The sequence below is a fragment of the Panulirus ornatus genome, chromosome 7 (assembly GCF_036320965.1).
Source record: "Panulirus ornatus isolate Po-2019 chromosome 7, ASM3632096v1, whole genome shotgun sequence".
NCBI classification, from domain to species: Eukaryota; Metazoa; Arthropoda; class Malacostraca; order Decapoda; family Palinuridae; genus Panulirus; species Panulirus ornatus.
In genome coordinates, this window is record NC_092230.1 from 25,582,325 (window position 1) to 25,595,644 (window position 13,320).

At 40.8% G+C, this 13,320-nt stretch overlaps 1 protein-coding gene and 1 long non-coding RNA gene across 2 annotated transcripts in view; one reads left to right on the forward strand and one right to left on the reverse strand.

Annotated features, from left to right (window-relative positions):
* LOC139749461 (acyl-coenzyme A thioesterase 3-like) overlaps positions 1-13,320 on the reverse strand; it is a 64,438-nt gene that overhangs the window by 19,846 nt on the left and 31,272 nt on the right. The window lies entirely within an intron of this gene.
* Positions 11,767-12,974, forward strand: LOC139749458 (uncharacterized). The gene is made up of 2 exons (XR_011712976.1): positions 11,767-12,022; positions 12,253-12,974. It is a non-coding gene; the product is annotated as an uncharacterized lncRNA (long non-coding RNA).

The window sequence follows — 13,320 nt, forward strand, 5'->3', positions numbered from 1 at the left end:
CTGCAGTCAACAAATGAGAAAGAGAGACTTCTCTACAGTGAGAATCTCCTCACCGAGTTTGTACTCTAATGATAAAACCTCATTCAAGGTGACTTCTCACTTAGACATATTCTTCCTTCTCAAATGCACTGGAAGGGTAATAACAAAATGGAGTGCAAAGTTCACCAGCAAGTAAATAAGATGTGTACGTTGGGGTAAATGGCAGGGACAGATGACAGACGACCTGGTCCCTGCTAATATCTGTCATAATAGTAACAACAGGATAGTAAAGAAGGAACCAAACCACCCGCTTAAATACATACATATGTGTGTGTGTGTGTGTGTGTGTGTGTGTGTGTGTGTGTGATAAAGAAATACCATACAGTATGGGAGGAGTGAGTTACATATTGCCAATGAACTTTTATAGGAAAGTGTTGAAAGTAAGATTTCCTCTACTATCCGGTTTCATTCTAATCTGGAAGAAGAGCCACCCCAACATAAGCGAGTATATGGTGCTTCTTCATACTTGGGCGAAAGAAACCTTCGTAGATACGGAATAGCAGCTCGAGAAAATTTATTTCGGCACCTATGCAACACCCTAGCTTTTGAAAAGCAGATTATGTGATTTTACTTGAAATTTCCCTGGAAAGAATAAAGGATATTCTTATGTCCAACATGTATTCTTGTTATGACTAGGTTATTTAGTGGCGTTATGGAATCTTATAATAGAAAGAGAGTGAGTAAGATTTAGATGTAGGTAGGAATTGCACTTGTGTAGTGTTGAATGTAACCAGGTTACTGCCTCCCCATTCTGAGATGCTGTACAGATCCGCATTACGAGAGGAAATGCTGAATGTGGAAGAAAATGAGCCAAAGTATATGTATAGTGGTGTCAGTAATGTACGGGCGAATAGAATTAGAGGTTAAAGTAAATCTGTTTATGGCGAGAAGAAAGAGGCTAAGCGACGAGATACTAGCCTGTGGAACACCTGTTGACGGGGTAGGAAAGGGGACTTCCCTCCTTATTGGTGTAGCGGTTAGCGTTTCTGCTGTAATGTAAAGGTTCGTATCCTGGTTTGCGGCATTCAGACCACAGTCAACGTAACTGCTCATCCACCCCTGAGAATTGGTCGATAGAGTATGTGTCTGTCTTAGGCTAATAATTTTTTTTTTTTATGTTAGCTGAGGCGGCAGGGCAGCTGAGACCCTAATCAAGGCCATGCCATTAATACTTCCCACGTATTCCCTGCGTGTCGTAGAAGGCGACTAAAAGGGAAGGGAGCGGGGGGCTGGAAATCCTCCCCTCTCGTTTTTTTTTTTTTAATTTTCCAAAAGAGGGAACAGAGAAGAGGGCCAGGTGAGGATATTCCCTCAAAGGCCCAGTCCTCTGTTCTTAACGCTACCTCGCTATCACGGGAAATGGCGAATAGTTTGAAAAAAAAAAAAAAATATATATATATATATATATATATATATATATATATATATATATATATATATATATATATATATATATATATGTTAGGGAGGTGAATGCAAGAGTTTTGGAAAGAGGGGCAAGTATGAAGTCTGTTGGGGATGAGAGAGCTTGGGAAGTGAGTCAGTTGTTGTTCGCTGATGATACAGCGCTGGTGGCTGATTCATGTGAGAAACTGCAGAAGCTGGTGACTGAGTTTGGTAAAGTGTGTGAAAGAAGAAAGTTAAGAGTAAATGTGAATAAGAGCAAGGTTATTAGGTACAGTAGGGTTGAGGGTCAAGTCAATTGGGAGGTGAGTTTGAATGGAGAAAAACTGGAGGAAGTGAAGTGTTTTAGATATCTGGGAGTGGATCTGGCAGCGGATGGAACCATGGAAGCGGAAGTGGATCATAGGGTGGGGGAGGGGGCGAAAATTCTGGGAGCCTTGAAGAATGTGTGGAAGTCGAGAACATTATCTCGGAAAGCAAAAATGGGTATATTTGAAGGAATAGTGGTTCCAACAATGTTGTATGGTTGCGAGGCGTGGGCTATGGATAGAGTTGTGCGCAGGAGGATGGATGTGCTGGAAATGAGATGTTTGAGGACAATGTGTGGTGTGAGGTGGTTTGATCGAGTAAGTAACGTAAGGGTAAGAGAGATGTGTGGAAATAAAAAGAGCGTGGTTGAGAGAGCAGAAGAGGGTGTTTTGAAATGGTTCGGGCACATGGAGAGAATGAGTGAGGAAAGATTGACCAAGAGAATATATGTGTCGGAGGTGGAGGGAACGAGGAGAAGAGGGAGACCAAACTGGAGGTGGAAAGATGGAGTGAAAAAGATTTTGTGTGATCGGGGCCTGAACATGCAGGAGGGTGAAAGGAGGGCAAGGAATAGAGTGAATTGGAGCGATGTGGTATACCCGGGTTGACGTGCTGTCAGTGGATTGAATCAAGGCATGTGAAGCGACTGGGGTAAACCATGGAAAGCTGTGTAGGTATGTATATTTGCGTGTTGACGTATGTATATATATGTGTATGGGGGTGGGTTGGGCCATTTCTTTCGTCTGTTTCCTTGCGCTTCCTCGCAAACGCGGGAGACAGCGACAAAAAAAAAATATACATATATGAACATAGTGCATAGGAACGCGCACTTTCATAGAATATACAGACCTCCAGCAGCCAGGATCGAACCCGGGACCCCTGTGCAACAGACGGGAATGCTACCGCTAGGCTATGGGCATGGCTTATATGATATTTATATTCGAACACTATGTACTCGAATACCCTTCGTCTCATGTTGGTGAGCAACGGGGTCTACACCCAATTCATCGACCAACCAACAGCTAGCTAGGTTGACTGTGGACCGACTGCCGCAACCAGGATTTGAACCCACGCGCTCGATCCTGGACGGTCCATGATTGCGTCACGATCAGGAACTCTAACCGATACATCACGGGAGTTCAAATACATATATACATATATTCCTATGAGTCCACGGGGAAAATGACACACGAAACACGTGGACTCAGGAATATATTTGACCACCCGCAAAATTGTGATCTTTTCCAATATATATATATATATATATATATATATATATATATATATATATATATATATATATATATATATATATATATATATCGTTGCGTTGATGAAATGGCCTAGATCAGGGCCTTAGTTATCCCTGCCTTCTCAACACACATAAAGGCTATTACGATGGAACGACTAGATATCTCGTTAAAAGTCAAAGTCAAAAGTCAAAGAATGGAAGTTTAGTAAGTAAAAACCTATGCATACCCTGTCAAAGACTTCGGAAATGTCAAAAGCCATGGCAATTGATTTGCCAAAATTTTTGAGAGAAGAGTACCAGAGGTGAACCACATAGTAAAGACGATCGCCAACAGAACTTGCACTAGAAATACATTACACAAGAAATACCATCCTGGTGATCTGAATGAGAGGTATTAGTTTAAGAAAATGAGAGTTAAGGAGTTTTAGAGACCTTGGGAGAGAAAGAAGTTTGAGCTAAAAGAATTAAAACGCTCCTCTTCTTGAGGGAGGGTCGTGCTTGACCAAGGAAGGCTTCTAAGAAGAGAGGAAGTCTATGTTGTTTTCAGATGAAGAAACAGAGAGAACGATTCGGAACTAGCTCGGGGGCACTCTGCTAAAACAGGAGGCGTACAGTCTAGATTATACGCCTTGCTCACTTATCGATGGCGGAGGACTTGCATGGCAATTCGCGGTTGAAATATACAAAAGGGCGTAGGCTTTTTGTGAGAAGATGGTGCTGGGGACTAGATGCGGAATCCACCAGAGTAGAATTAATGAAAAATACGATACCAAAAGGAGCGGCTTTATCAACTGGGGTGTTAGTTCCAGACTAATCAAGATGGAAAGCAGGGGGAAAGGCTGAAATGCAGAATGTATTTAGGTAGAGGTGTGGAGGGTCTAGGCCATTTGGTGTCAGCCAAGGGGGATTCTAAAATGCTTTGCTTTTTCGATTCGTGGCATCATCTTAGCTCAGCATTGTTTGGATATGCTTGTATGTGTTTTGTACCAGATGAGTTTAAGACTTTAGTGGTTCACACTACAGAGGTGTATGATGTGTTGTGTTATGTGAAGGGACAGGATATTTGTGGACTGAGTTCCAGAAGCCTATCAAAGCACAAATCATATAAAAATCTACTGGTGTCCTGAACATGCATGCTGGTAGGAAAGAACGGTAACGAAACAACATATGCTGAGGCTAAACCAGCTATATGTAGCAATTTATATACATGTTATATTCATAATGATATTTATGGGCAGAATAAATAATCATGTTAAATGTCACTGACAAGTTAGATGGGACTTAGATCCCGAAAGAATAACAAACTACGGAAGAAAAGTGTGTTTTGAGTTTTGGCCTTCCTTCAAAAGGAATCAACATTTTAAGACTTCTTTGTGTTATTGACTGAAGAGTAGCTGCATTATGTTGGCCCATGGTCGACAAAGACTGGCAGGTATAAGCATAGGAAAACACTTAGCATCCATATAAGGTTGAATACATTTAATAAACTTTCTAAATAGGCTACAAGAATATGTTTTAACGTATCATAGAGTCTTCCATCCTCCCTTGGAGCAATAGATTCAGAGTCTGATAGAGCTGTTATAATTTCCTTCATATGAAATGGATCATCATAGTCTTCTTCATGACTACAGAAGACATGTATGGAAAAATGTTACTGGAACTCCTTTCTATATCTGCTGACACTAAACGCTGACGAGAAACCGCAGTAATTTTCTTTAACACCTTAGTTAATGCAAGGCGAAGAGAATGGGAGGAAACTTTCTAACTACCTTCTTTATTCTCTCCCTGACTTTTTCAGGTTTGGCATTGGAGCTGGTGTCTTCCACACGTTTTACCTTTTATCTGTTTGTTTATTTATCTATTTTGTAAAAACTTTGAAAAAATGAATCTACGAACCAAAGGATTACTATCCTTTAATCTTATATTAACGGACCTCACAATCTTGAGAAGCTTATCATTTGACTGGTTTCCACCATGAGATTGATGATGGTCGGGGCTTCTGGTACCGGGCTTCAGGAATGATGCTCTCGCCTGCATATTGAATAATGTTTACGTAACATTCATATGTTCGTTCAGGACACCAAAACATTATATAGAAAATAGACACAAAACGAACGAATGTGGCCTTTGTTGTCTTTTCCTAGCGCTACCTCGCACGCATGAGGGGGGAGGGGGTTGTCATTTCATGTGTGGAGGGGTAGCGATGGGAATGAATAAAGGCAGCAAGTATGGATTATGTACATGTGTATATATGCATATGTCTGTGTATGTATATAAATGTATATGTTGAAATGTATTGGTATGTATGTGTGTGTGTGGACGTGTTTGTATATGCATGTGTATGTGGGTGGGTTAGGCCATTCTTTCGTCTGTTTCCTTGTGCTACCTCGCTAACACGGGAGACAGCAACAAAGTAAAATAGATAGAATAGATAGACACAAAAGAAAAAGTTTGGATAAATTGGATCTATTTCACAATGATTTTCATTCTTAATTGTCGCATGAGTAATTTGGCTGACAGCAACTCTCATTAAATTTCCAACACAACAAAAGACAGTGTTGGTCAGTATCAGTCTGACTACCGTCACAGTCTTATATCTCAGCTCTCTGTCTCAGGAGTACGGGTAAATACACTGTATTTTCTGAAATAATCTTATTATTAATGCCTGTGGGTCGTACGTGGCCCTCGTTCCCTTCAAGGACAAAGTTTACTGCATAGGGAGGGGTTTAGGAGTCTCTATAGTTGTCCCAGGGGCGCTACAGGTATCAGTTCAGATCTACTTCATACTTTCTCTCCTCTTTTCGATACAATTGGCTTGTGACAAAAGTAAGTCAAACTTGCCGTTGCAGTACTACTAGGTAGTAGTAATTTTCATATATCCTGTGTCTTGACTGCTTTTTTCTTTTCTGATCATCCACTAACAGATCACATTATTGATCTTTATATTTCAATAATTCTTTACATAATACAAAAAGCCCGAAGTTCTTTTTTTCGCGTTTTTCCGAATTTCGTAATCTTTACGAGTCAATTTGCTGAGGATAGGCCAGCATCGTAATCATATTCACTTTGTATCCGTAGTAATTTTATAATTCGATGATAATCACAAAAATCAATACCAAACACCATGTTTTATTGCACTCCAGGATGAAGACGTATCTATTAATATATTCTATTCCTATCTTTTCTCAGTGCTGCCAGCTTGCACCAGTGGTTGCGGATGCTCTGCCAACAACGCGGTGTTCGCTGGGAGGTTGAGAAGACACAGTAACCTCTCACCAACTTTGTACTCCGATATTCATATATTTTTCTCTTGACTCTATTATCTATATTCAATAATTTATCTATCTATATTCAATTTTCCCCTATTGGTTTAGGGTGTACTTGTAGGATCTTTGGATATGGGCTTAATACAGCTAAACATCAATCAAAAGGCGTTGCAGGCCTAATGACGTTCCTCACAGTTCGCTGGCCCAACAAACAACACCCAAGCACCAATCTCTCCAGTTAAAATTCCTAATTCAACTATTGAACTACATACTATCTTAATCTAGTTTATAAGTTTATTTCATAATAAGGCATTTAGGTAACTTAGATAAGTGAATGTAAAAAGTAAAAAGGGTTGCTGGCCTACTGACCTCCCTCATATGTCCCTGACCGATGCATCCAATCAAGCAACTAATCAAATATGCAAAGTTCTCTTATGTAAGCAAAGTAATTTTCATATATATATATATATATATATATATATATATATATATATATATATATATATTCTTTCATACTATTCGCCATTTCCCGCGTTAGCGAGGTAGCGTTATGAACAGAGGACTGAGCCATTGGGGGAATATCCTCACCTGCTCCCCCCCCCCCCCCCTCTCCGTTCCTTCTTTTGGAAAATTGAAAAAAAAAAAAAAAAAAAAGAGAGGGGGAGGATTTCCAGTCCCCCGCTCCCTCCCCTTTTAGTCGCCTTCTACGACATGTAGGGGATACGTGGGAAGTATTCTTTCTCCCCTATCCCCAGGGATTATATATATATATATATATATATATATATATATATATATATATATATATATATATATATATATATATTATATATATATATTATATATATATATATATATATATATATATATATATATATATATATATATATATATATATATATATATATATTGGAAGAGATCACAATTGAGCGCATGATCAAATAAATTCCGTCCTAACCACAGGGAAATGAAACAGTAAGTTCCCAAGTACACTTTAGTGTAATGATCACATCATCAGGGGATATACAAGAAAGAAATATAAGTCAGTTGATATACAACGAAGAGACTACCCAAATGGAGGTCATGTGGACAAGAAAGGGAACTGTTTACAAGTTTTATCAACAATAAAGCTATCCAATTTGTATAGACCTTCACAAACACTGTTACAATTCTTTGTGTATTTACTAAAAGAAGAGTCATTGATATTTCTCGTGGTACAAGAGTTAGTTGATAACTGATATAGCATTACTCCAGTTAATACAATGATCGTAGTTTTTAACATGATTAAACAAGGCTTTTGATTCTTGTCCTCTCCTTATACTATGTTTATGTTGCTTAAGTCTAACAAAAAGATCCTTAACAGTTTGCCCAACATAAAACTTAACACAGTTTTTACATGGTACTCTCTAAACACACGATGTGGAACTTTCCAGCGAGTTCCTGATTCAGATATTCTTTATGTCCTTGTTCATACATTATGAACTCGACTGAACAGTAAGTGATGAATAGTTGACATACCACACAGCCTAACGGAAAACTGAACTGCTCACTTGCATAGCTATGCACTTGTTCACATATTGTTTATGAAATTCACAATGGTAGGCATAGGACTATTCTTATATCTATCTGTATGAGTTCTGATTGGAGTTAGTCGATTGCGGTGACGAACGGAGGTCCGTGGTATAGGGACGTCTGGGAGAGAGAGAGAGAGAGAGAGAGAGAGAGAGAGAGAGAGAGAGAGAGAGAGAGAGAGAGAGAGAGAGAGAGAGAGAGAGAGAATTTAAATGAGAAAGACAGACAACAGGGGGCTTGATTGGCCCACGACTGAGTTGTCTGAAAAAAATCTAACGACAAACAAGAAAAATGTAATTCCACTCAGTAGTTTTTACGCTATCACCGACTCCCCACTGCTGCTCATTAGCCTTCTAGTGTCTCTGCTTCCGCTGTCGTTTATACGTGTATATCTGGTGTTGTTCTCAAAGCATACCTGAATTTATAAAACATTTGTCTAAACGACTTTTGAAGGTAATTATAGTCTTAGCATTCACTACGTCTGACGGTAACCTATTCCGATGCTCAACACACCTATAGGAAAAGCTTTTTTTCCATTTGTCCCGGTAACAGTATTTTCTTGTATTTCGAAAAGATGCTCGTGGTTTACCTAATTGAACTCGTTGAGAATTTTGGACATTTGGATTAAGTCGTCGCGAAGCCTACGTTTTTTAGGGGAGAAGAGATCTAATCGTTTTAGCCTCTCTTCGTATACTAGATTTCTAAGGGATGGGATCAATTTTGTCGCACGTACTTGTACTTGCTCTAATTTTCCTCGTCTTTTTTTATAGTTTGGGGGACCAAAACTGGACTGCATGTTCAAGGTATGGTCTTACTAGAGAGATATTAAGTGCAAGAATTGTTTCTGGTGTCTTGTAATCTATATTTCTGGCTATAAAACTTAACTTTTGATTGCCTTTTTTACTTGCTGCTTGACACTGTTTAGAATATTTCAAGTTGTTGCTAATAACAACTCTATAGTCCTTTTCTTCATTCACTTTAGTTAGAGAGTTTCCGAATAGTTTGTAGTCGTAACGTATATTCTTGTCTTCAAAGTGCATAACTTTACACTTGTCTATTGCAAAATTCATTAGCCATTTGTCTGACCACTCTGCTAGTAAGTTAAGATCTCTTTGAATCATTTCGCAGTCCCTCATGTTTACAGCTCTACCTCCTAGTATAGTATCGCCAGCAAATTTGGAGATCTTAGATATGAGACCGAGTTCTGGGTCATTAATGTATATTATGAAAAGAATTGGGCCTAGGGCTGACCCCAGTGGCACACTTCTCGTCACATATAGCCAATCTGAGGCTTCGCCGTTTAATACCGTACGCTACTTTCTTCCGGTAAGTCAGTTTCTGATTCATGTACAGAGTTCTTCACCGATTCCGTGTGCTTTGAGTATATGGATGTCTCTTGTGAGGTACTTCATCGAAAGCATTTTTGGAAATCTAAATATACTACATCAGACGTCAGTTTTTCGTCCTAATTCTAATAAACAACTTTAAAAAATTCCTGCAAATTCGTCATGCAGGATCTTGTACAGCAGAAACCGTGTTGGTTTTCCGATAAAATCTTGTGTTGTACTCGAAACGTGACCATTGTATCGTATAATTCTTTCCATCATTTTACCTAACACTGACGTAAGGCTAGTTGGGTGGTAGTTCAAGGCACACTTTTTGTCTCCTTGATATATAGGAGTAACATTTGCTAGTTTTCAGTCAGTTGGCACCTGACCATCCGATATATATATATATATATATATATATATATATATATATATATATATATATATATATATATATATATATAGAGAGAGAGAGAGAGAGAGAGAGAGAGAGAGAGAGATTGTAGGAGGTCTCTGTGACGTGTGTGTCAGCATTTCATTACCAAACTGTCGTGTGATCTGTCACATGTTGGTTGGGGAGGGTGGACAGGTTCAGCATGATGAGGGAAGCTTGTTGCTAGGTGGTGTAAGAAGGACCCAAGATGATTCTGCATGTCCTTTACTGCACTCCCTCTAGCTGGTCTCTCTGTGTATCTCTTAGCGAGGAGGACCAGGCTAGAGAGGCGTTGGTGAGCTTCAGCAGAATGTAGAGTGTTGACATTCTTAAATTCAACTGATGGGACACCTGGTAATTCCAGTCTGCGGGGATGATAGTGCTTAAATGACTCCTCCAGTTTACTGCTGTCGTTTACATTGACACAGGAGAATGTTAAGGCCTAGTGTGATGTCAGGGGAAAGGATGTTGTCTGCACACAGGTTGATGTGCATCATCATAGTCTTGGTGTGGTTGATGATGGCGCCGTTGGCCATAGTCCACTCCTGTTGATGATGTGCTGAAGGATTATGAAGTCAGGAGAGTTGATGTTGATAATAATAACAAAGGTGGAGTCGTCCACGTACTTCCTGTGGTCGTTTGTGACCGCAGGGCGTCACCGATAAGGGTAAGAAAACAACGCGGCTCTGTCTTGGTGCCCTGTGGTAAGAAACGCGGCTCTGTCTTGGTGACCTGTGGTAAGACAACGCGGCTCTGTCTTGGTGCCCTGTGGTAAGAAACGCGGCTCTGTCTTGGTGCCCTGTGGTAAGACAACGCGGCTCTGTCTTGGTGCCCTGTGGTATACGGCATGACTAGGATAGTGACTCCAATGTCCCAAAGCGGACGGCTTGGTGTCGCCTGTTCACTGCCAGCCAGCCATTCGACGAGACACCCCCGTAATCCCAGGTCGAGGGCTTTCTTTATGAAGAAGTTATGGTTTACTAAGTCGAAAGCCTTGGAGAATTCTACGAAGGTGAGTGCCACCTCGGTCTTGCGTTTCTCCAAGTTCTGGTAAATGAAGTCTGGGAGGTTGACAAGGCAGTAGGGGGTAGAGAATGCCTACGTTTCCAAAATGATGAGGATCTACTGAATCAGCAATGTCAACACAGGCCCTGACAAACACAAAACTTGCATAAATGAGACTGGGGATTGGAGTGATTGCAACAGGACGTAAGATATCAATAGACTCCGAGTTGGTAGATTTGGGTAGTGGAGTGACATATGCTGTCTTCCAAGCTGTGGGGCTTTTAGATTGTTTGAGCGAGGCATTAATCATGGCGGTTAGCAGTGTAGCTAATTCACGAGAGAATTCCTTATACAGTTTCATTGATGATCTAAGGGTGTTGTTGCGCGTTTGCTTTTAAGGCGCTTTCCTACTTGACATTCTACTGCGTTTGGGGAAGATGGGGTTGGTAGGTATGCTGGGAGGAAGTTGATGCCGAACGGTAGTAATCGATGAGAAATATTGGCAAAGTCAATGTTAACTTTGGTGTTCGGTCTCCTCAGTGCTAACCTGGTCTACTCAAGGGGGAGAGGCTTCGCTTGTCACAGCCAGTTTCTTCTTGTACTTTATCATACCACTAACCAATGTTAGCCGGCTTTAAATGCTGCATCTTGTTTCGGTAATAAGCTTTCTTTGCGATTCGGACTTTACGTTGCACTTTATTGCGACGTTGCTTGTAGAGGTCGTTGTTGCGACTGTGAACGCTCGATTTTGCTGTTGCATGAGGCACTTAATGCAGTGGATAATCCAAGGAGCGCCGGCTGGGTGTAGTGTTACTATCTTCTAGGAAAAGAAATGTTGGTAGGCCTGGCTGCAGGTTTCAAAACACTTCTCCCACATGACTTCATCATCATCGTCTTTTGTCACTTCACTTCACCGATGACGTGTTACCCACCAACCGAAATATCTCTTCGAATAGTCAGTAAGTAGGGGGTAAATTTAGGCGTCCGCCAGCTTGTCTTGGCAGACGGTGGGGGCGCGAGAGCACAACACGCACAAATGAGTACCGAGTCCGAGATGGGAGAAAGGCTCAGGTGGTAGGTAGCGGTCAGCCATGTCAATAAGAACCAAGTCGAGTGTTTTAACCATAAGTGGGAAAGTGAACAATCTGAGGTAGACGTTAGTTGTTTTTGGAGAATGGTGGTGTCTATCTCAGTGAAATCCCTACCTATCACGAGGCTAGAACACAGATATCTCGTGCTGAGTGTGTCGGATGTGCACAGGTAGGTTGTTACAAGTGCTTCCCTGGTGGGGTGCGTGGAGGGTGGTATACCACACCATTCAGGCATGGGTGTAATGTGGGCGAAACCTTAAACCACAATACCGTCAGACATTATTGATTTATCATGCTTTGTCGCTGTCTCCTGCGTTAGCGAGGTAGCTCAAGAAAAGAGACGAAAGAATGACCCAACCCACCCACATACACATGTATATACATACACGTCAACACACACACATATACATTTCAATGTATATATATATATATATATACATATATATATATATATATATATATATATATATATATATATATATATATATATATATATATATATTTTATTTACTTATATTTATTTTGCTTTGTCGCTGTCTCCCGCGTTAGCGAGGTAGCGCAAGGAAACAGACGAAAGAATGGCCCAACCCGCCCACATACACATGTATATACATACACGTCCACACACGCAAATATACATACCTATACATCTTAATGTATACATATATGTATACACACACAGACATATACATATATACACATGTACATAATTCATACTGTCTGCCTTTATTTGTTCCCATCGCCACCTCGCCACACATGGAATAACAACTCCCTCCCCCCTCATGTGTGCGAGGTAGCGCTAGGAAAAGACACCAAAGGCCCCATTCGTTCACACTCAGTCTCTAGCTGTCATGTAATAATGCACCGAAACCACAGCTCCCTTTCCACATCCAGGCCCCACACAACTTTCCATGGTTTACCCCAGACGCTTCACATGCCTTGGTTCAATCCATTGACAGCACGTCAACCCCGGTATACCACATCGTTCCAATTCACTCTATTCCTTGCACGCCTTTCACCCTCCTGCATGTTCAGGCCCCGATCACTCAAAACCTTTTTCACTCCATCTTTCCATCTAAAATTTGGTCTCCCACTTCTCCTCGTTCCCTCCACCTCTGACACATATATCCTCTTTGCCAATCTTTCCTCACTCATTCTCTCCACGTGACCAAACCATTTCAAAACACCCTCTTCTGCTCTCTCAACCACACTTTTTTTTATTTCCACACATCTCTCTTACCCTTACTTTACTTACTCGATCAAACCACCTCACACCACATACTGTCCTCAAACATCTCATTTCCAGCACATCCACCCTCCTGCGCACAACTCTATCCATAGCCCACGCCTCGCAACCATACAACATTGTTGGAACCACTATTCCTTCAAACATACCCATTTTTGCTTTCCGAGATAATGTTCTCGACTTCCACACATTCTTCAAGGCTCCCAGAATTTTCGCCCCCTCCCCCACCCTATGATTCACTTCCGCTTCCATGGTTCCATCCGCTGCCAGATCCACTCCCAGATATCTAAAACACTTCACTTCCTCCAGTTTTTCTCCATTCAAACTTACCTCCCAATTGACTTGACCCTCAACCCTACTGTACCTAATAACCTT